This window comes from Hypanus sabinus, chromosome 1 (genome assembly GCF_030144855.1).
Source record: "Hypanus sabinus isolate sHypSab1 chromosome 1, sHypSab1.hap1, whole genome shotgun sequence".
Taxonomy (NCBI): Eukaryota; Metazoa; Chordata; class Chondrichthyes; order Myliobatiformes; family Dasyatidae; genus Hypanus; species Hypanus sabinus.
This window is the reverse complement of record NC_082706.1, coordinates 63,944,803-63,967,440: the sequence shown is the minus strand read 5'-3', so window position 1 is coordinate 63,967,440 and position 22,638 is coordinate 63,944,803. Positions and strand designations below refer to the sequence as shown.

The 22,638-nt window shown below is 40.0% G+C and overlaps 1 protein-coding gene across 8 annotated transcripts in view; it reads right to left on the bottom strand.

Moving 5' to 3' along the window:
• The window catches only part of fam49bb (family with sequence similarity 49 member Bb), a 193,174-nt gene that overhangs the window by 130,066 nt on the left and 40,470 nt on the right, over positions 1-22,638 (bottom strand). For 3 of the 8 annotated variants that reach the window (XM_059970538.1, XM_059970523.1, XM_059970574.1), the window contains exon 2: positions 21,172-21,245. The exons of 3 other annotated variants lie outside the window; for them this stretch is intronic. The gene's annotated coding sequence lies outside the window, so the exon portion shown is untranslated. Of the gene's footprint in view, positions 1-18,659; positions 18,752-20,673; positions 20,780-21,171; positions 21,246-22,638 lie in introns of those variants that run through there. 2 more of the 8 variants (XM_059970549.1, XM_059970557.1) reach the window with 2 other exon arrangements.

The window sequence follows — 22,638 nt, the reverse complement described above, 5'->3', positions numbered from 1 at the left end:
GAAATGAAGGTCCTCAGTCTCTGTATGTCCTTGAACAGCTTGAGAGGCAGGTGTGGTTTAGGGTCTTCAATTCTGCTTCTGAATTTCAGAGCTGTTGCCTTTGGTCTACTGCATTTCCTATGCCCTTCAGGGATACAGTGAAGTGCTGTCTTGATGATGGATTGGCCCTCTCTTCTCATCACATGTCCAATCCATCTTCAATGCTTTCTCATGATGAATGGGGCCGTGCCCTCTTGATGACACTGGGAAGCTGGGTGTAGTTGGAGTTCTTTCTTGGCCAGAAGATACAGAGGAGCTTCCAGAGGCTCATGGTGTGAAATGGAGACAACTTGGTAAGATCACTCTTTGTCATGAGCCAGCAGTCTGACCCAGACAAGAGTATGGGCAGAACACAGCTCTGGTACAGCTTCATTTAATGTGGACAGATCCCCATATGCTGATGAGTGCTCTGAAGACAGTTCTAGCTTTGCTGAGTCTGCACAGGATGACGTCCTTGGTCCCACCATCCTGCTAAATGATGCTGCACTGGTAGGTGAATCTGCCAGTATTGGGTAAGTCGACGCCATATGCCTTGAGAAAAGGAGGAGACTCCACTTTGAGGTTTCAGTCTTTCTCTGGCTGACTCCAGCCTGTCCACCAAAGGTACATAAGCTCCGAGTTTTCTCCTGCATGTGCTAGTGTGTATGTGATAGCAATTCAAGGTCATCTGTAAAATCAAGGTCTTCCAAAGTAATGAATAGCGTCAACCTAATGCCTTTCTGGTTAGCTTTCATTATTTACCTCATAACCCAGTAAGTCACCAGGTTAAACAATACCACCAACATCACATAGCCTTGCCTGACTCCTGTCTTGACTTCAAAGCTCATGTTGCTGTCCCTAACTGTGCAGGTGAAGTTAGCATAAAAACTCTGAATAAAGGTGGACAATTTTGGAAAGGATCACATTTGAGGCTTTTCCTGTGGATGCTATCAAAAGCCTTTTCAAAGTCCATGAAAATACACACAGTTGTCTCTGACACTTTGTGTACTGCTCTGTGATGTTACACAGTGTGAAGATCTGATTGACGCAGCCTCTGTTCTCCCGAAAGCCAGCTTGCTCCTTCCTCAGGCACACATCAAAAGTACCTGTAATCCACTGGACAATAACTTCAGTGAGAATCTTGCTGGGCACTGACAAAAGTCTGATGCCACGCCAGTTGCAAACACTTAGCACTCCTTTCATGGGGATCCTTACAATGAATTGTGGGGGCATTAGTAATAATCTCTAGCCTCTGGAATGATTCCAGAAGACTGGAAAATTACAAATGTCACTCCACTCTTCAAAAAGGGGGAGAGCAGAAGAAAGGAAAACACAGGCCAGTTAGCCTGATGTCAGTGGTTGGGAAGAAGTCGGAGCCAACTGTTAACGATGTGGTTTCGGGATACAGTACTTGGAGGCACATGATAAAATAGGCTGTAGTCTGCATTGTTTCCTCAAGGGAAAATCTTGCCTGACAAACTTGTTGGAATTCTTTGAATAACAAGCAAGATAAGCAAATGAGAATCAGTTGATGTTGCATACTTAGATTTTTAGAAGGCTTTTGACAAGGTGCCACACATGAATAAAGCAATGGCTGTCTGGCAGGAGAGTGGAAATAAAGAGTGCCTTTTCTGGTTGTCTGCCGGTGACTACTGGTTTTCCCCAGGTGGTCTGTGTGGGGTGCATTTCGTTTCACATTATAATTCAATGACTTTTTGAGGAATTAAAGAGGCTACAGAAGTACTTAGGTTAAAAGAATGGGCAAAGGAGTGGTAGATGGAATAGTGTCAGGAAGTGTATGGTCATACACTTTGGTGGAAGAAAAGAAGGAGCCGACTATTTTCTAAATGGTAAGAAAATCCAAAAATCTGAGGTGCAAAGGGACTTGGCAGACCTTATGCAGAACTTCCTGAAGGCTAATTTACAGATTGAGTTAGTGGTGAGGAAGGCAAAAGTGATGTTAGCATTCATTTCAAGAGAATTAAAATATAAATGCAAGGATGTAATGTTGAGACTTTATACGGTGAGACCTCACTTGGAGTACTGAGAGAAGTTTTGGGCTCTTTATCTTAGAAAGGATGAGCAGACACAAGAAGGTTCAAAAGAGGATCACGAAAATGATTGCAGGATTGAACGGCTTGTTATATGAAGAGCGTTTGATGGCTTTGGACCTGCGTTCACTAGATTTCAGAAGAATGAGGGGCAACTTCATTGAAAACTATCAAGTGTTTAAAAGTCTTGATATAATGGATGTGGAGAGAATGTTTCCTATGGTGTGTAAGTCTATTCAGAGGACACAGCCTCAGAATAGATGGCCATCCTTTTAGAACTGAGATGCTTAAGAATTTACTTAGCCAGAGAGTGGTGAATCTGTGGAATTTGTTGCAACAGTTAGCTGAGGAGGCCAAGTCTGCATGTATTTAAAGCAGAGGTTGATAGATTCTTGAATGGTCAGGGCATGAAGGGATACATGGAGAAGGCAGGAGATTGGGGCTGAGAGGAAAAGTGGATCAGCCATGATGAAACTGTGGACCAGACTCGATGGGCTAATTCTGCTCCTATATCTTATGATCTTACATAATAATAAACACAAGAAAATCTGCAGATGCTGGAAACCCAAAGCAACTCACACAAAATGCTAGAGGAGCTTAGCAGGTCAGACACCATCTACATAAATGAATAAACAGTGAACTGATCTGTTGAGTACTTACACCAATTTGTGTGTGTTGCTGAAGATGAAGTGCTGGTTTCCCAGATCATACAGGTTTAGTGTACCTTGCCAAAATGCTTAGGGCTTTAAGTGCTTCCAATTTCAGATTTTGGAATATATAATGAGATAGCTTAGGATCATCATCATTTGCAACTGTGAATTTGTGTGTTACCAGTAAGCAGAGTTTGTCTTTCATTTGTTCATCACATATATGTATTTAACAGGAAAAATCATTACATACCATTACATAAATGAAAATACAATATGTGCAGGGTACATAAGTAGTCCAGCAGCATCAGGACAATACCTGAACCTGCTGTTGAACAATAACAAACAACAGCAGTCTTTCATTCTCCACCTGTATTTGTTACTTCTTTTAAGTTCTATGTAAGGAATGAAAACAATCAGTATTGTTGACTTGTTCTGGTTTTTGATTTTCATCAGCAACAATCTTCAAAACTTATCAATGAATTTCTCTGCTGCTTCGTGATCAGGACTATATTCTTTAAAATTTTTTATATCTTTAAAAATGTAATGTCATGCCTTTTCTTAAATTTCTGCAACCAGCCTGCTGAATATCTTCAATTTCCTCCGTCATGATAGATCTGTTTCATGATTAGCATTCCGTTAAGCTACACATGTTCACTCTGACACTAATGAATCTATTCTTTCAATACACAATCAAGATCTTCATTTTTTTTGCTTTATGTATTGTTTTTCTATTTTTCATTAACTTCTGTTCATTACATACTGTATGTGAGATCACCTCTCAGAATTGCAATGCAAGCTCAAGGAACAACTAATCTTCCTTCTAAGCCTGGTGAAGTCCTCTGGATTCAACATCAAATTAATAATACCAGATAATCAGCATTTTCTGTTTGCTTTCTAATATTAGATGATCCAACCATACATCAAATTTTCTCCCAGTATGCTCATCTGATCTGCTGAGTATTGTCAGCATTATTTTTTATTTTAACTTCAAATAACTATGTTCTGCAAACCACAGTCCCAGTATGTTTTCTTCTCCTTTCTCTACCATCTCCATTCTTCTTCCATTAATCTCCTGTAGATAGATCACCCTCATTTAAACAGCACAGCCCGCAATTCAGTCACCTGAACAATGTTTCTCCTCATCCCTTCATTCTTTCCACAACATCAAACATATATGCTTTCTCACTCTTCTAGCTATGATGATAGTCAAGCAATGGAAATGCTTAATGTACGAGGGGTGATTGATAAGTTCGTGGCCTAAGGTGGGAGGAGTCAATTTTAGAAAACCTGGCTCATTTACTTTTCAACATAGTCCCCTCCTACATTTACCATTTACACACTTAGTCCAGCGGTCATGGAGAATACGGATCTTGGACCTCCAGAAAGTGTCCATAGCACGGGTGATTGATAAGTTCGTGGCCTGAGGTAGAAGGAAATGAGTTATACAGCTCTTTTTATATGCACATGCAGTTCAACCCTGAGGAATTATACAGAAAGTTTGAAGTTAATAACTCAATGGGGTGATTGATAAGTTTGTGGCCTAAAGTAGAAGGAGATGAGTTATTAACTTCAAGCTTTCTGCATAATCACTCAAAGAGTTGAACTGCATGTGCAAGTAACGAGAGCTGAATAACTCATCCACTTCTACCGTGGGCCACGAACTGATCAATCACCCATCTGTGGACACTTTCTGGATGTCCAAGATCCGTATGCTCCATGACCACTGGACTAAGTGTGTAAATGTAGGAGGGGACTATGTTGAAAAATAAATGTGTTAGGTTTTCTAAAATTGACTCCTTCTAACTTAGGCCATGAACATATCAATCACCCCTCGTATCTCTCACCTCAGAAGCTGTCCCATGTGCTGAGGATCTCCAGCATTTCACTTAGGTTTACAAATTTTCACCATCTGCAGCTTGTTATTCCTTTTCAATACACTCAAATATGCCATGTTACATTTGAAAAGCAAATCCCTCAATATACCTGAGTCCATCTGCCTTTGTGCAACTTGTGGCAGTTCTTCAAATAGTAACTAAAAAAATATTGTACATTTGTGAAAGTAAACTTTTTACAATATCTTCAAATTTAGCAGCACATTTGCATTCATCGTTAATCATGAATAAAATGAACTGAAGCGTGTGAGAACATCTTGAGAGCCATAAGGGAAATCAACAGAATAATCACATTACCTTTCAAAAACACGTCACATTACAGAAGAGCTTGAGTCATCAAAAATCTATAGGCATAGATAATTTTATTTTGAAAGTTGTACATAATATTTCAAATTCCATGTTTTTTATCCCTTCTTCTATATATAACTACAGTCATTCCTTCAAATCCAGAAGTCAACTCTCTTCTCAACAGCAACCGAAGTTCTCATGCCCAAAAATTAAGAACTAGATTTCTGAAATCAGAGTAGATTTTGAAGCAGGTAATCAAGTTTCCCCAAATTCCAATGGGATATTTGATGATTTATCATTGGTCACCCTGGTTTTAACTCTTAGTACGTTCAACAACAGAAAATAATAATTTGAGGATAGTTACTAACTCTGTTTAATTGGAAACTTGTTTGCTTACGGCTGAGCCAGGTAGAATCTCCAAATACATGCTTCAATCCAGTCATTTAACATACTTTTAGAACAGCAGTGCCTAATGTTTCAATTAGTTTAATTGACCTTTCACCTTAATTTTTCTATTATCCCTTCCTCCTACTCTCTGCTCTCTCCTGAGCAGATTGTGTCCTAACTCCCCACCAACCCCACCCTGCAAACACACTACACACACCTGGTGACGTGTGTATCACTTCACTTTTCAATCACAGTGACTATCATTACAAGCCTTCTGTTTCTATGACTATGTGTATAAGGTGCAGCCTTTGCATCTTCAGTTTTTCTTGGTAGATTGGTAGCCAGATGATTATAAAATTAATGAATAATGTTTGGACAGATTGGGAATATCAATGATCTAACAATAGCTATTTTCAAAGTAAACCTATGACCTGGATAGAGTGGATGTAGAAAACATATTTCTAGGACCAGAAGTTACAGCCTCAGAATAGAAAAAATCCTGTTAGAACAGAGATGAGAAATTTCTTGAGCCAGTGGGTCATGAATCTGTGAAATTAATTCCCAGACGGCTGGGGAGGCCAAAACATTGGGTATAGTTAAAGCACAGGTTGATAGGTCTTGACTAGTCAGGGCATCAAGGTTACAGGAAGGAGGTAGGTAAATGGGCTTGATTCCTACCTGTGGCCATCAAACTTTACAACTCCTCCATCGGAGTGTCAGACACCCTGAGCCAATAGGCTAGTTCTGGACTAATTTCCACTTGGCATTATTTACTTATTATCATGTAATTATTTATGGTTTTATATTGCTATATTTCTACACTGTTCTTGGTTGGTGCAACTGTAACAAAACCCAATTTCCCTCAGGATCAATAAAGTATGTCTGTCTGTCTGTCTGTCTGTAATAAATCTGACATGATGGAGTAGACTTGAATGGCCAAATGCTACTCCTTTGTCTCACGGTCTTATAATGTAAATAGCCACAGTTTTACATGGCCAGCCCAGATATGTGTGCTAGTGTCTCATTAGCCACACCACATCTTCTACAGGTTTTTATTCTCCGGTCTTCCCCTTTATTCCTCGTGCAACTAGTCGGGTACTGACCGCATCTCAGCAGCAATGCGTCCACGATTTGGTAAGCTTTCCACCCCTCGTGGTTTCTCAGCCACCAATTAGAAAACTCATTCCCTTTGAACTCTTTGATTCCCGAACCTTGTTGAGCGAGGCGGGCCCATTTTGCGAACTCTGCTGCTCGCCAGTCAAACATTTAGGTTAGATTTCAAAGCAATTGGAAAAGTCTACTATTTTGGAGATAGTTCAGCACTCTGAATGTATCCAAGTATGAAGCAATCAACTAAACAAGCAAATTCACGTTCTGGCCATGAATTAGCTTCACAGTATAAATTTGATCCTCCCTGGCTAGAATTCAAACTACTGCTACATGTGTGTTTTAACTACATTTCAAAGGCATAGCAAGTAAAACACCTTGATGAAGTGGTATTATGAATCACTCAACAAGTATGAGTTCTGCAATTGAGATCTGCACATGACCAGAAACTGAGTTAAGAGTTCAGTACGAGTGAAAAAGCTTGTTTTAATAACAAAACAAGGGAGTGAATTCTATATATTTATCCTCTGCAGGATTCCATAAATAAGAATGAAAAGAGAACACCGAACACAATAGCATGACAATTCAGAATTTGATCAGTCAAACATCAATTTGAAGAGTGAAAATTAAACAAAGGACCTACAATGGTGAAAGATGAAAGAAAATACAATCAGTTGCACACTATTATAGAGTCTTTGAAGTGAAACAGAACGAACAGCAGCAAATCAGAGATCAGGAATGAAAGAGGAGGTGACTCACATGGCCAGCAAATATGCATTAAAATGCAGCACCTCACAGGAGCTTCAGCATTTGAACAGCGGCAAATCTGAAATCAAGATCCAAGGGCAAATAAAAGCATGGGCAAACTGAGCAGCCTTTATTGCAGTGGGCAGTGTTAGAGTGGGGATTTGAGGTTTCAGAAAGGAGAGGCAAGGCTGAAGTGAGGGAAGGCTGTAAGATTTTTTTTTCAATTTATTGATTGTTTCCTTTTTAATTGCAAGTAGAAGAGTAGAGACGCCAGGCAGAATAGTTAAATGCTCCTCATGTGGGATGTGGGAAGGCATGGAGACCTCCAGTGTTCCTGACGATTTCACTTAAAAGCAGTACATCTAGTTGCAGCTTCTAACACTCATGTTAAGGAGTTGAAGCTGGAACTAGATGAACTCCAGATCATTCAGGAGGCTGAGGGAGTGATAGAAAGGACATATAAAGACGTTACATCAAAGGTGCAGGACACAGGAAACTTGGTGACAGTCAGGAAGGTGAAAGGGAATAAGCAACCAGTGCAGAGTACCCCTGTGGCCATTCCCTTCAACAACAGGTATACCACTTTGGATACTGTTTGGGTGGGGGACCTAGCAGAGAAAAGTCACAGCAGTCATGTCTCTGGAGCGGGGACAGGGATTCAGATTTCTGGATAATTGGTATCTCTTCTGGGGCAGGTGTGACCTATACAAAAGGGATAGGTTGCACTTGCTAGCCAGCCGGCCCTCCTGTCCATTCTGCTCTCCAATGTCTGCTTGCTGAGGGAATTGGGCCTGCAGTCCTCGGAGTTGCCTGATGCCGGTGGCCAGAGGCGGGGACGTCGTAAGTATTGTACGAGAAAGCGGAAGCGAAGCAAGTGAACAGGAGTCTGTGCCAGAAAAAAAGCAAGCCCTAGCCGGCCAGCTCTCCTGTCCATTCTGCTCTCCAATGGACATTAAATTGGACTACATCCGTGGCAATGAAATACTCGGCAGGAGTACAGAAACGGACAAAATCCTGTAGCCGCCATTCAGCTTATTATTTATGTAACAGATTTTCCCCCAAGCCATCGCACTACCAACCTACTGACCTTTGCTGTGCCTATTGTCTTGTTTATTATTTATTGTAATGCCTGCACTGTTCTGTGTACTTTATGCAGTCCTGGGTAGGTCTGTAGTCTAGTGTCGTTTTTGTGTTGGTTTACGTAGTTCAGTGTAGTTTTAGTATTGCTCATTTAGCACCATGGTCCTGAAAAATTATGTCTCATTTTTACTGTGTACTGTACCAGCAGTTATGGTCAAAATGACAATAAAAAGTGACGACTTGACTTGAATCCGAGGAGGACCAATATGGTTTACTACAGCTGTTGGGAGTGGTTAAAGCTAATATGGCAGGGGGGATGGGAAACAGTATGATAGAGCTGAGGATGAGCCAGCAGGTTTACAAGTAGATGATGGATGTAACATGAATGTAAGGAAGGACAAGCCAATGATTGGGTACAAATGAGAACAGAGCAAAGAGTTAAATTGTACCACAAAGGCAAAATTCAAAAGGGCAAAGACTGCAGGACTGAAGATGCTGTATTTAAATGTGAGTATCATTCAAAGTAAGGTGGGTGAAATCGTAGCGCAATTAGCAATTGATTAGCATGACATTGTGGGCATCAGAGTTGCAGCTGAAAAAAGGCCATAGTTGCGACCTTATCGTCAAAGGATATACTTTGTATCGTAAGGACAGACAGGAAGGCATAGGCAGTGGTGTGGCTCCGTTGGTAAGGGATGTAAATACATCTTTAGAAAGAGGTGGCATAGAATGTTGAATCTTAGTGAGCGGAATTAAGAAACTGCAAGGGTCAAAAAATTATAGGAATCACATATAGACCTCCAAATAGTAGTCAGGATGTGGGGGTGAGACTGCAAGGGGAGCTGGAAAAGGCGTGAAATAAGGGTAATGTCACAATTGTAAATGGGGACATTAATAATGCAAGAATTGGGAAAATCAGGTTGATGTCAGATTGCAACAGAGGGAATTTATTGAATGTCTATGTGATGGCTTTTTAGAGGAGCTTGTGTTTGAGCTGACTAGGAGAAAGGGTTTCTTAGATTGGGTGCTATATAATAACCTAGATCTTATTAGGGAGCTTAACATAAAGGAACCCTGAGGAGACAGTGATCATAATATGATTGAATTCATACTGCATCTTGAGAGGGAGAAGCACAAGTCACATGTATTAGTACTACAATGGAATGAAGATAATTTCAGAAGGATGAGAGAGGAGCTTGCCCAGGTGCACTGGAGGACACCGGCAGTGGATGTCATTTACTTGGATTTTCAGAATACATTTCATAAGGTGCTGCATAAGGCTGCTTAACAAGACAAAATCCTATGACATTACAAGAAAGATGCTGGCATGGATACGGGAATGGCTAACAGAATGGAGGCAGTAAGTGGGGGAAAAAGGGGCCTTTTCTGGTTGGTTGCTAGTGAGTAGCGGTTTTCCTCTAGGGTCAATATTGCAACCATGACTTTTCTCATTGTTTGTCAATGATTTGAATAATGGAATTGGCAGCTTTGTGGCAAAGTCTGCAGATGATACAATCTCTTCTCCCTCCTGCCATCTGGGAAAAGGCTCTCAAGCATTCGGGCTCTCACGACCAGACTATGTAACAGTTTCTTCCCTCAAGTCATCAGACTCCTCAATACCCTAAGCCTGGACTGACACCTTGCCCTATTGTCCTGTTTATTATTTATTGTAATGTCTGCACTGTTTTTGTGCACTTTTCTGCAGTCCTGTGTAGGTCTGTAGTCTAGTGTAGCTTTCTCTGTGTTGTTGTTTCTCTTTAACATAGTTCAGTCTAGTTTTTGTAGTGTGTCATGTAACACCATGGTCCTGAAAAACATTGTCTCATTTTTACTATGTACTGTACCAGCAGCTACGGTCAAAATGATAATAAAAGTCACTTGACTTGATAGGTGGAGGGGTAGGTAGTGCTGAGGAAGCAATTCGACTGCAGCAAGACTTAGACAAATTGGAAGCATGAACAAAAAAAGGGACAGATGGGACAGTTGGGAAATGTATCATAATGCATGTTGGTAAAAGGAACAATAGTGCAGACTATTATCTAAATGGGGAGAAAATTCAAATATCAGAGGTGCAAAGGGACTTCTGGGTCCTTGTGCAAGACTCCTAAAAGGTTAATTTGCAAGTTGAGTCTGTAGTAAAGAAGGCAAATGCAACATTAGCATTTATTTCAAGGGGAACATAATATAAAAGCAAGGCGTTAATGCTGAGGTCAGGCCGCAATTGGAGTACTGTCAAAAGGTTTGGACCCCATATCTCAGAAAGGATGTGTTGTCATTGAAGAGAGTCCAGGGGAGGATCACAAGGATGATTCCGGGAATGAAGTGGTTAACAAATGAGGAGTATTTGGCAGCTTTGGATCTGTATTCACTGGAATTTAGAGAATACAGGGGGATCTCATTAAAATCTAATGACTGTGGAAAGCATTAGATCATGTGGGTGTGGAGAGGATGTCTCCTATAGTGGAGGTATCCAGAACTAGAGGGCACAGCCTCAAACTGAGGGGCAACTTTTTAGAACAGAGGTAAGGAGGAAGTTTTTTTGCCAGAGTGTAGTGAATACGAGGAATGCTCTGTTACAGACTGTGGTGGAAGGCAAGTGCATGGGATATTTAAATAGCAAGTTGATAGTTTCCTGATTGGTCAGGACATCAAAGGATATGGCAAGAAGGCAAGTGTTTGGGGTTGAGTGGGATCCAGCAGACTCGGTGGGCTGAATGACGTAACTCTGCTCCTATGTCTTATGTTCTTAGACAGGAGGTTCTGTGGATGAGAATGAGATTCCTAGATGATATGTTGTCCCCTGGGTGCTAGGATCCAAGGCATCTCAAATCAGTTCCTCAGCACTCTTAAGTGGGTGGCTGAGCAGCCAGAGGTTGTGGTGCATATAGGTACCAATGACATAGGTAGGAAGAGGGACTAGGTTCTGCATGCTGAGTTCAGGAAGTTAGGTGTCAAGTTAAAGACAGGACATCCAGAGTTGTGATCGCAGGATTGCTACCCATGCCACATGCTAAAGAGACTAGAAATAGGAAAATCATACAGTTTAACAGATGGCCAAGGAATTGGTGTAGAAAGGAGGTCTTCAGATTTTTGGATCATTGGACTCTCCTCCAGGGAAGGTGGGACCTGTACAGAGGGGACAGTTTTCACATAACCTAGAGGGAGACTAATATCCTAGCAGGAAGATTTTCCAGTACTGCACAGCGGAGGGGGGATGGGGGAGAGGTTTAAAATAGAATTGTAGGAGGATGGATACCAGAGTGCTGGAACAGATAGTGGAGTGGTTGTGAAGACAGATATTCTTGAGACTTAGACAAAGAAGTCAGGAATCAAAAAGTTGAACATGGAGGAACTATATTCTGAGTTGTGTATGTTTCAATGCAAGTATCATCGAAAAAGCAGATGAACTCAGGGCATGGATCAACACATGGAATTATGATATTGTAGCCATTTGTGAGACTTGATTGCAGGAAGGACAGGACTGACAGCTCAGTGTTCCAGGGTTCCATTGTTTTAGAGTGGGAGGGGTGCCATTACTTCGCAGGGAAATTGTCACGGCAGTTCTCAGCCAGGACAGACTGAACAACTTACCAGTGAGGCTTTATGAGGTGAGCTCAGCAGGCCAGGTAGCATCTATGGGAAAAAAGTACAATCAACGTACTGCCAAAGGGTCTTAGTTCCTCCAGCATTTTAGACGGGGACAGACTGCTTCCTTGGGAAATGGGAGCCTTTAAAAGTGAAATTTTGAGAGTACAAAGCTTATATGTGCCTAAAGTGGCAGCAAGGTCATGGACCATATAAAGATTACAGGGGAGGATGTGTTTACTGTCTTGAGGCAAACTAGGGAGGACAAATCCCCAGGACCTGAAAATGTGTTCCCTCAGACCAGGGCCCTAGCAGAGATATTTAAATCATCTTTAGCGACAGGTAAAATACCAGAGAATTGGCAGATAGCTAATATTGTTCCGCCATTTAAGAAAGGCTCTAAGAATAAAACAGGAAATTTTAGGCTGGGGAGAGCCTGATATCAGTAGTGCGAAAGTTACTGGAAGGTATTCTAAGGGACTGGATATATGAGTATTTGGATAAACAGGGACTGATTAGGAATAGTCAGCATGGTTTTGTGCATGGTAGGTCATGACTAATCAATCTTATAGAATTTTTTGAGGAAGTTACCAGGAAAGTCGATGAAGACAAGGCAGTGGATGTTTGTTACATGGACATCAGCAAGGCCCCACATGTAAAGTTGGACAAGAAATTTCAGTTGCTCGGCATTCAGAACAAATTAGTAAACTGCATTAGACATTGGCTTTGTGGGGAGAAGCCAGAGAGTGATAATAGATGGTTGCCTCTCTGACTGGAAGCCTATGACTAGTGGAGTGCCACAGGGATTGGTGCTGGGGCCGTTGTTGTTTGTTATCTACACCTACAACCTGGATGATAATGTGTTAACTGGATCAGCAAATTTGCTGGTAACACCAGACCAGGGGTTTTGTGGACAGCAAGAAAGACTATCAAAGTTTGAAGCATGACCTGGACCAGCCATAAAAATGGGAGACAGAATTTAATGCAGATAAATGTGAGGTGTTGAACTTTGGGAGGAGCAACCAGGGTAGGTCTTACATAGTGAGCAGTAGAGTAGTAGAATAAAGGGGTCTGGGAATACAGATCCATAATTCACTGAAAGCAGCATCATAGGTAGATAGGGTCATAGAGAAAGCTTTTGGCACATTGACCTTCATAGATCAAAGAACTAAATACAGGTGTTGAGATATTATGTTAAATATGTATAAGACATTGGATCCTAATTTGGAGTATTGTGTTCAGTTTTGGTCACCTACCTACAGAAAAGATGTAAATAAGATTGAAAGAGTACAGAGAAAATTTACAAGGATGTTGCTGGGATTGAAGGACCTTTGCATGAGAAGCCAGAGAGCGGTAGTAGATGGTTGCCACTGTGACTGGAAGCCTGTGACTAGTGGAGTGCCGCAGGGATTGGTAAAGAACAAATAGGTTAGAACTTTATTCCCGAGAATGTAGAAGATTGAGGGGAGTTTTGATTGAGGTTTAAAAAAATTATGAAGGGTGTAGATAGGGTAAATGCAAGCAGGCCTTTTCCACTGAGGTAGGATGAAAGGTGAAACATTTAAGGGGAACATAGAGGAAAATTCCTCACCCAGTATGTGAAATAAGCTGTCACTGGATGTGATTTCAATCTCAACAATTAAGAGAAGTTTGGATAAGTACATGGATAGGAAGGGTATGGAGGGCTGAGGTGTGGGTGCAGCTTGATGAGACTGGACAGTTCAGATGGTTCGGCATGGACTAGATGGGCAGAAGGGCCTTTTTTCTGTACTGCCATTTTCTATGGTTCTATGAAGACTAGTTTCTCAGCATGAATATTAAAAAGAACTGAACATAAACGTTGCTTTGCTAAAAATTCAAATTGTCCAGCAGAATATAAAAGAGCTTTCATTTTTTGTTCATTAACACTACTTACTTACAGGCTGAGAAGCTAAAGCCAACCCCGGCTACTTTCAGGATGAAGTCTTTCCCTTCATCAGATTGATGTGCAACATGAATGCAGTATTTTCAAGGACTCCCAGCATATTTCATCATTTAGAAAGGCCAAAGATCTGAAAATTCAGCATACTACTGAAGCTACCATCAGAATGACCATGTTCCACATTAATCTATTACATGAATGGAAGAATTAACTTTTGAAAATAGAAATGAAAAAAATATACCAGTTAGAAAAATGAAAGAATTTTCAACACTGACACTGACTTTTCAACGAACTTTCTAGGCAGTAGCTGAAACCTGCACTTAAGAGTAAATGGGTGCAAAAATGTAGCATTTTTAGGAACCACTCCCACTGAGACCAGCTCTCTTCCTTACCTAAACTTGAAAATTTATTTGGATATTTTGGTACTATTTTCTTAAAGTTATAATGAGACTAACTGAAAATAATCTATTTTCACCATTCCATGGAAGTTAAAACTTTAAAGACTGACTCACAAATTGTAACAAAGGATCTTAATCTTATCTATATAGGATATCAGTTAAATATTTAACTGGATATAGTTAAACATTTTATAATTTTATTGTGCAGAACACTAAATGCCATTTCATTACATAGCTTGCTCCTCGAGCTAATGATTGAGCAGAAACAAAATCATTGAAGAAAAACACTGCCGCTTTATCATCATACTGCAAGCACTATGTAGAGAAAATAAACAAACAATAAACTCATGTTTCATGAGTTTAAAAAAAACCTTGCAAGTTTTTTTGAAATCCTCCAATCAAAAATCCTTAAAAGTTTTGCCTATTATGAGTCATCGCCATACCACAAGAACTGTGGGTAGGTCAAAAGCATCATTCACATAATATGTCCCTGTTTCATCTTGTAAGGTACAAGTGAGGTCAGATGAAGTAAAACAGAAAAACACAAAAGTGTCATCCAAAAACTAGCAAAACTACATGAGACATATACACTCAGTGGCCACCTTATTAGGGACTCCTGCTCATTAAAGCAAATATCTAATTAGTTAATTGTGTGATAGTAACACAATGCATAAAAACATGCAGACATAGATGAGAGTTTGTTGTTTTTCAGACCAAGCATCAGAATGGGAAAGAACTGTGACCCAAGTAACTGACTGTGGAATGATTGCTGGTGCCAGACAGGGTGATTGGAGCATCTGAGAAACAGCTGATCTCATGGCATTTTCAAGCACACAATCTCTAGTGTTGACAAGAATAGCCAGACTTGTTCAAGCTGATAGGAAGGCAACAGTAACCACACGTTAGTGGTGTACAGAAGAGCACCTCTGAATGCACAAGTCATCAAACCTTGAAGTGGATAGGTTAAAATAGCAGAAGATCACGAACGTACACTCAGTGGACACTTTATTAGGTACAAGACATATCTGTATTTATGTTTTATGCCATGGACACATTTGAGAAGTCTAAATTAACTGAAATACTCTGCAAATAATTAACCCTTTAACTTCCCTACATTAGAAGCTAGAGCAACTGTACCTTCATCAATGCATTCAAAATTTATGGACAACCACAAGAACCAATAAATTAATGATGCCATTCGCAACAATTCCAACTCATGAAGACTCCTTTCTTGAACTCTAACCAAGGTACATGATAGTACATGATAAAAGAGGCCAAAGTTCCTACCTTAGAAATTACTAGGCTTACCCATAGCCCTCTATTTTTCAAAGCTCCATGTACCTATCCAAAAGTCTCTTAAAAGACCCTATCGAATCCGCCTCCGTCGCCGGCAGCCCATTCCACACACTCAAGACTCTCTAAGTAAAAAACTTAACCCTGACATCTCCTCTGTACCTACTCCCAAGCACCTTAAACCTGTGCCCTCTTGTGGCAACTATTTCAGCCCTGGGAAAAAGCCTCTAACGATCCACACGATCAATGCCTCTCATTATCTTATACACCTAACCCTCATCCTCCATCACTCCAAGGAGAAAAGGCCGAGTTCACTCAACCTATTCTCATAAGGCATGTTCCCCAATCCAGGCAATATCCTTGTAAATCTCCCCTGCACCCTTTCTGTGGTTTCCACATCCTTCCTGTAGTGAGGCAACCAGAACTGAGCACAGTACTCCAAGTGGGGTCTGACCAGGGTCCTATATAGCTGCAACATTACCTCTCTGCTCCTAAATTTAATTCTACGATTGATGAAGGCCAATACACCGTACGCCCTCCCAACCACAGAGTTAACCTGCGCAGCTGCTTTGAGTGTCCCATGGACTCGGACCCCAAGATCCCTCTGATCCTCCACACTGCCAAGAGTGTTACCATTAATACTATATTCTGCTATCATACTTGACCTACCAAATTTTAAATTTACATAACCTGGCCTTTCCTAATGATGACTGTGAACAAACAATAGCCCTAACAAGCCTGAGACCTCGGTAAAAGTTATCTGAGAGCTCAAATCTCTTGGGGTGCCCTAACTTTTGCATGATGCTCCTTTCCTTTTTTTCCACTCTAAAATTGTACAAAACAAAAATAATACAATTAATCTTGCTTAAGAGAATGTTTCATCTTTAACTTTATGACTTTTGGAGATCAGTTCATCTTCTACTCAGTTAACTATTCACAGTAACAGAAATTTTGACCGGGGTGCACAAACTTTTGCATGCCATTGTATATAATGAAATGCTTTTTCTTCACAACCATCCACGAAAAACAAAGAATAAATGACAGTTAAATGTTAGAACCCCAAAGTCCCCGCCAGCTCCCCTCCCTCCTGGCATAACACATTGAACCTTGAGGTGGATGGGCTACACCAGCGTAAGACCACGAACATACACTCGGTGGCCACTTTCTTAGGTACAGGGCTAAACTGGCCACTGGATGTACATTTGACTCAATGTTCAGTGTTGAACATGGGCATATTTTTTCCATTTAACTCTTTATAGTATTGTTGAATTACTTTTGATGCCAGCAACATGCTGTTTGGTATAAATTTTTAAAATTGCACAATTGCTAGTTGAGTACAACTGCATAACCAAATCTCTGATTGAATAATAATTTCAGCAACAAGATTTTCAATGAATATTTGCAATATCAAAATCAACTCCAATGAGGATTTTGTGGATGGTGACTTATCATATTTCTTTGGGAATAGGCCATCCCGAAAAATGTCTGTCACTACTCTACTTAGGAGAGAGGGAGATTCAACTCAGCCATGTCTTCTTTCATCAGCATTACTGTGCAATATACCATAAGTGACAATTCAATTAAAGGTCAGATGCCTAGTGTATTTTATAATCATGTGCAAGCTATCATTATGCTGAAACTCACAATTTAGAAAAAAAATCTGCTGGACAATCATAAATGCTTGGACATTACTTGGATGTTAAGTCCAAGCCATTCATGGAAATACATGGCAATGTCATTTTGAATATTACATATCATCTCTACCAGTAAAATTAAAAGCTACAAAGTTTCAATCTATCTGATAACATGTGATCACACAGCTTCAGAATTACATTTAATATATAGAACATAGAATAGTACAGCACATTACAGGCCCTTCAGCCCACAATGTTGTGCCGACCCTCAAACCCTGCTTCCCATATAACCCCCAACCTTAAATTCCTCCATATACCTGTCTAGTAGTCTCTTAAACTTCACTAGTATATCTACCTCCACCACTGACTCAGTCAGTGCATTCCACGGACCAACCACTCTCTGAGTAAAAAACCTTCCTCTAATATCCCCCTTGAACTTTCCTCCCCTTACCTTAAAGCCATGTCCTCTTGTATTGAGCAGTGGTGCCCTGGAGAAGAGGCGCAGGCTGTCCACTCTATCTATTCCTCTTAATATCTTGTATACCTCTATCATGTCTCCTCTCATCCTCCATCTCTTCAAAGATTAAAGCCCTAGTTCAGTTAATCTCTGATCATAATCCATACTCTCTAAACCAGGCAGCATCCTGGTAAATCTCCTCTGTACCCTTTCCAATACTGGACACAGTACTCCAAGTGTGGCCTAACCAGAGTTTTATAGCACTGCATCATTACATCGTGACTCTTAAACTCTATCCCTCGACTTATGAAAGCTAACACTCCATAAGCTTTCTTAACTACCCTATATACCTGAGGCAGCTTTCAGGGATCTGTGGACATGTACCCCCAGATCCCTCTGCCAAGTATCCTGCCATTTACTTTGTACTCTGCCTTGGAGTTTGTCCTTCCAAAGTGTACCACCTCACACTTCTCTGGGTTGAACTCCATCTGCCACTTCTCAGCCCATTTCTGCATCCTATCAATGTCTCTCTGCAATCTTCGACAATCCTCTACACTATTCTCAAGACCACCAATCTTTGTGTCATCTGCAAACTTGCCAACCCACCCTTCTACCCCCACATCCAGGTCGTTAATAAAAAATCACAAAAAGTAGAGGTCCCAGAACAGATTCTTGTGGGACACCACTAGTCACAACTCTCCAATCCGAATGGACTCCCTCCACCACGACCCTCTGCCTTCTGCAGGCAAGCCAATTCTGAATACACCTGGCCAAACTTCCCTGGATCCCATGCCTTCTGACTTTCTGAGTAAGCCTACCGTGTGGAACCTTGTCAAGCTATATCTATATAACTATAACAACTGTATATAGTTGACAAACAAATTAACTTCTATTTTTTTAAATGTATGTACAGTTCATTCCACTTATTTGGACCATTAGTTAAATGGGTAGCTACTTATTTGGAATAACTCTTAAAGAACAAAAACTAATCGAGAAAATAGCCAGGATTCCTTTCTTTTATTGGAACACTATGCTACTTAATTAGGGAAGAAGAATAGTGCCAAGCAGTTTCTAACTAGCATCAGTTATGTGCACATACATGGCTGTTAGACACTACACCATGCTTAGAACAGTTTTTAAATAGCACGTACAAACAAGCTGGATGAACTCAGCAGATCGGGCAGCATCCGTTGAAATGAGCAGTCAACGTTTTGGGCCGAGACCCTTCGTCAGTTGTGTGTATCTGAGTTCAAAAAGCAATGATTTTTGTCATTGTCACTGATAACTGATGAGAAATAAGCAGTAAGCAGCAAGACTGTTCAGAACTGTTTTGCTCTATAATTTCAGGCATTCAGGCTTGGAGATACCAGAAAAGCCAGAGAGTGAAAAATCAAACAATTTCACTACTTCAAGTAGTTGAATACACAATGAAGAATTTGAAGGTAATGACAATCATCTTGTCGATACAATGTTACAATGAAAGTTTTGGAGAATGCAATTGTCAAAAGGATTGAATGAGGCAGTCCACTACCTACACTAGATGTCTACACCGATTTTGTTCATTTACAGATCAAAAGAACACAATAGCATACACTGGATTAATTCTTCCATCAATAACTATTAGGAGCTAATACAGTTTTATAGTACTGTAGTACCATTGGTGGTGTTCTAATTTATTCAGATGTTCATTTAAATACGTAGATAATTTGTAAAGGTAGATTGTCTTTCTTTTATATCTTTTTAACTATTTCCATTAAACCAGCTAATTGGGGAAGCCACTTAATTGGGTCAAAATGTACTGGTCCCAATATGTCCCAATTAACCAGAATACACTGAATTTGCCACAATCTTCTTGTTCAAAGCTATTGATTTAAGAAAAAACTAAAATGGAATAAAAATAGAAGCTGCATTGTTTATTATTAACATTGCAAAATAAATTGAATTTGCTGCTCTGTATTACTAAAAACTGATCACCAGAAGTGAGTACTTTTTGAGATCCTTGAGAGAAATTTCTTAAGATTGAATAATGCTGCACTTAGAACTTAACAAACACTGTAAAGATTTCACAGTAGAGTGTTATAATCCCAACATGTTAAATTTAAAATAAAACTTTGAATGCAAAAGAAATTTTCTTTGGTGTGGTTCAGAAAGCAACATCTACATAAGTTTTGTCTCACAAACTGCTACAGTATTTCAGTCCTCTTTACTTATCCCTTAACTTCCTCTCTCCTCTCCATTGCCCTCTTCGTCCAATCATGCTTCCTACTTCTCAAGATATATTCTCAATCAAATGAAATACCAGACACTGAAGATATAACTTAGCATACTAAGGTCTAAACTTTCCCACTTTTCAATGAATAAAAATCTGTAATTCTGAAATTTTTTTCAAAACTGACATGGAACTTCACAATTTACAACTTTATTTTTCTGTTGAAAGTAACACAGCCTGACACAAGATTTAAAATATCTACTGCCAGTTGAAGATAATGTTTGCATTGAGCATGCTCTGAAAATAGTATCGACTCATATAAATCTTATAAAATTAAATCAGTATTGAAGGTAGGGAAGGGTTAACATGGAGTTTTGATCAAAGATGAAAGGCTTATGAATTTAAACAATACGAGCATTATGTTTATTTGCATTTACATTTTATGCTGATTTACTATATGTGATTTACTTCACTCAGGCTTAACGGTGCCAATTACATTTCTCTATATAAATGTTTAGTCCAATAGAAAATAGGTCAAAGTCAGTTTTTTTTTAATTGTAATATCACAGCAAGTCAACTGAATTGCTGAAAAAATTGATGCAGTACAATGAGAGAATTGGTCTGATCAGGAAACCATGATTTAGTAGAAGAAAGGAAGCACAAAACATCACATTTTCTGATACAATAAAAAAGCAACAGAGTCTTAAAACAAACTGAATTACAAGAGATTGTTCTTGATTATAAAATCTGATCAATTTTCTGCCTGATATTGGTTTACAAATACTATTAACTCTCCCATGTAAATTAACAGTAATCAATCTTAACCAGATCAATTAAACGTACCGACCCAAATCAACAAGTTCAGCTAAATGATTACAAATGATAACAATGCAAAATAGAAAATTTGCAATTCTCAAGAGTATTAAATAGCATAAGTTTCATAATATTTTACTAACCTGAAATTGGAAATCGAAATTCAGCACTGACAAAAACTGTCAAATTGTACCAATTATTTCTGCGACAATCAAAGAAAACTGTGCAAACACGGCTACTGTAGCACAGAGTAGAAGCTGGTTTGAAGCACTCAACTTCCTCATTTATATAGAAGTGACCTCACTGCAAATCTTGGTCTTGCAAAAATAAGGAAGCTCACCAAGTACAAGAGGAAGCAAGAAAACCCCCAAAATACAAAATTGTAGCATTTCTATTTTCACATATTGTGCACTTTACTAAAATGAAAATCGCAATTGCTTCTAACTTGACTATTTTTTGGGGGTGGGGGGGAGGAAAAAAAGCATCTTTCAATTACACATAACTGAACTCACAAAATGGCTCTGCTTTCAAAATTTTAGCAGCACATTACAGGAGCCTAGAGTCGCACACCACCACGCACAGGAAGTGTTATTATTCTACAACCAGCAGACTACTGAACTAGCGTAAATAACTTCACTCACCTCAACTCTGAACTGATTCCACAACCTTCTTCACCTTCTGACTCACTTTCAAGGACAATTACAGAGAAAGTGCACTGCAGGTCAACAAGAAAGTGCAAGATCATAATGAGGTACATTATAAGGTCAAGAGTTTATCTTATCATACTGAAGAACCATTTAATATTTGCATCTCATACCAGAAGTGAGCATAAACATCTCTCCTCCACCCTGGGTGTTCTACTAGGACAAACAACCTCACCAATATTGAAGTCAAGGGGTGACTGGCAGTCAGTCAGTCTAGGCCAAGGGTCGGCAACCCACGGCTCCGGAGCCGCATGCCGCTCTTTCATCTCTGTGCTGCGGCTCCCCGTAGTTTGTTGGTTTTTGAAATGTAATTCGAAATTTGAAGATTATGGTGATCTTGTACATCTAAAAACGTTGTGGAGACCCCATTTCCTGGCACATCCGAACCGGCACACAATTAGCCACCGTTCCGGCTAAGGGAGATAGCCTACGGAGGTTTGTGAGTACGTGTCTTTTGGAGCATCTGCGCCCACGGGGACGGGTTGAGGGAGGCTTTAAATCAAGGCTGTTTAGTTCAAATAAAGTTACCTTTGACTGCAGTGTCTTTATTTTAGCGCTGTGTGTAGCGCTACACCGCTACAACGTGTTTTTTATCGCTATTAATATACATCACCACTGCCAATGCCTGACACCCGCCAGTGCGCGCTTTCTTTTAATTCTTCGATCTAAGGTAGGCTAACTATGGAGTAACCTTCAACCCAACGTCTTTTTTTCGGAGTTCAAAATTTTTTTGTTGCATGCAGAAATGTAATTTTGTTTTCTCTGCAGGAGTTCATCAATTTCATAAATGCAACACATTATAGTTTGTTTATACATAGCATAAAGGCAAAAAAAAACCGTTGTATGCAGTGTTATTTCATTTTAAATGTCAAACGGGTTTTGTGGCTCCCAGCGTTTTCTTTTCTGTGGGAAATGGGTCCATATTGGCTCTTTCAGTGGTAAACGTTGCCGAACCCTGGTCTAGGCAGTGACTTCAACCCAGTCACCTATGTTGAGATAACAGTACTTAGTAACTCCCCTTTTGGCAAATATCACAGCTTGTAAACGCTTTCTGTAGCAGCTAAGAATGTTTCAATTCTTATTTGGGGGATTTTTGCCCATTCCTCCTTGCAAAAGGCTTCTAGTTCTGTGCGATTCTTGGGCTGTCTTGCATGCACTGCTCTTTTGAGGTCTATCCACAGATTTTCGATGATGTTTAGATTGGGGACTGTGAGGGCCATGGCAAAACCTTCAGCTTGTGCCTCTTGAGGTAGTCCATTGTGGATTCTGAGGTGTGTTTAGGATCATTATCCTGTTATAGAAGCCATCCTCTTTTCATCCTCAGCTCTTTTTTAAACAGACGGTGTGATGTTTGCTTCCAGAATTTGCTGGTATTTCATTGAATTCATTCTTCCCTCTATCAGT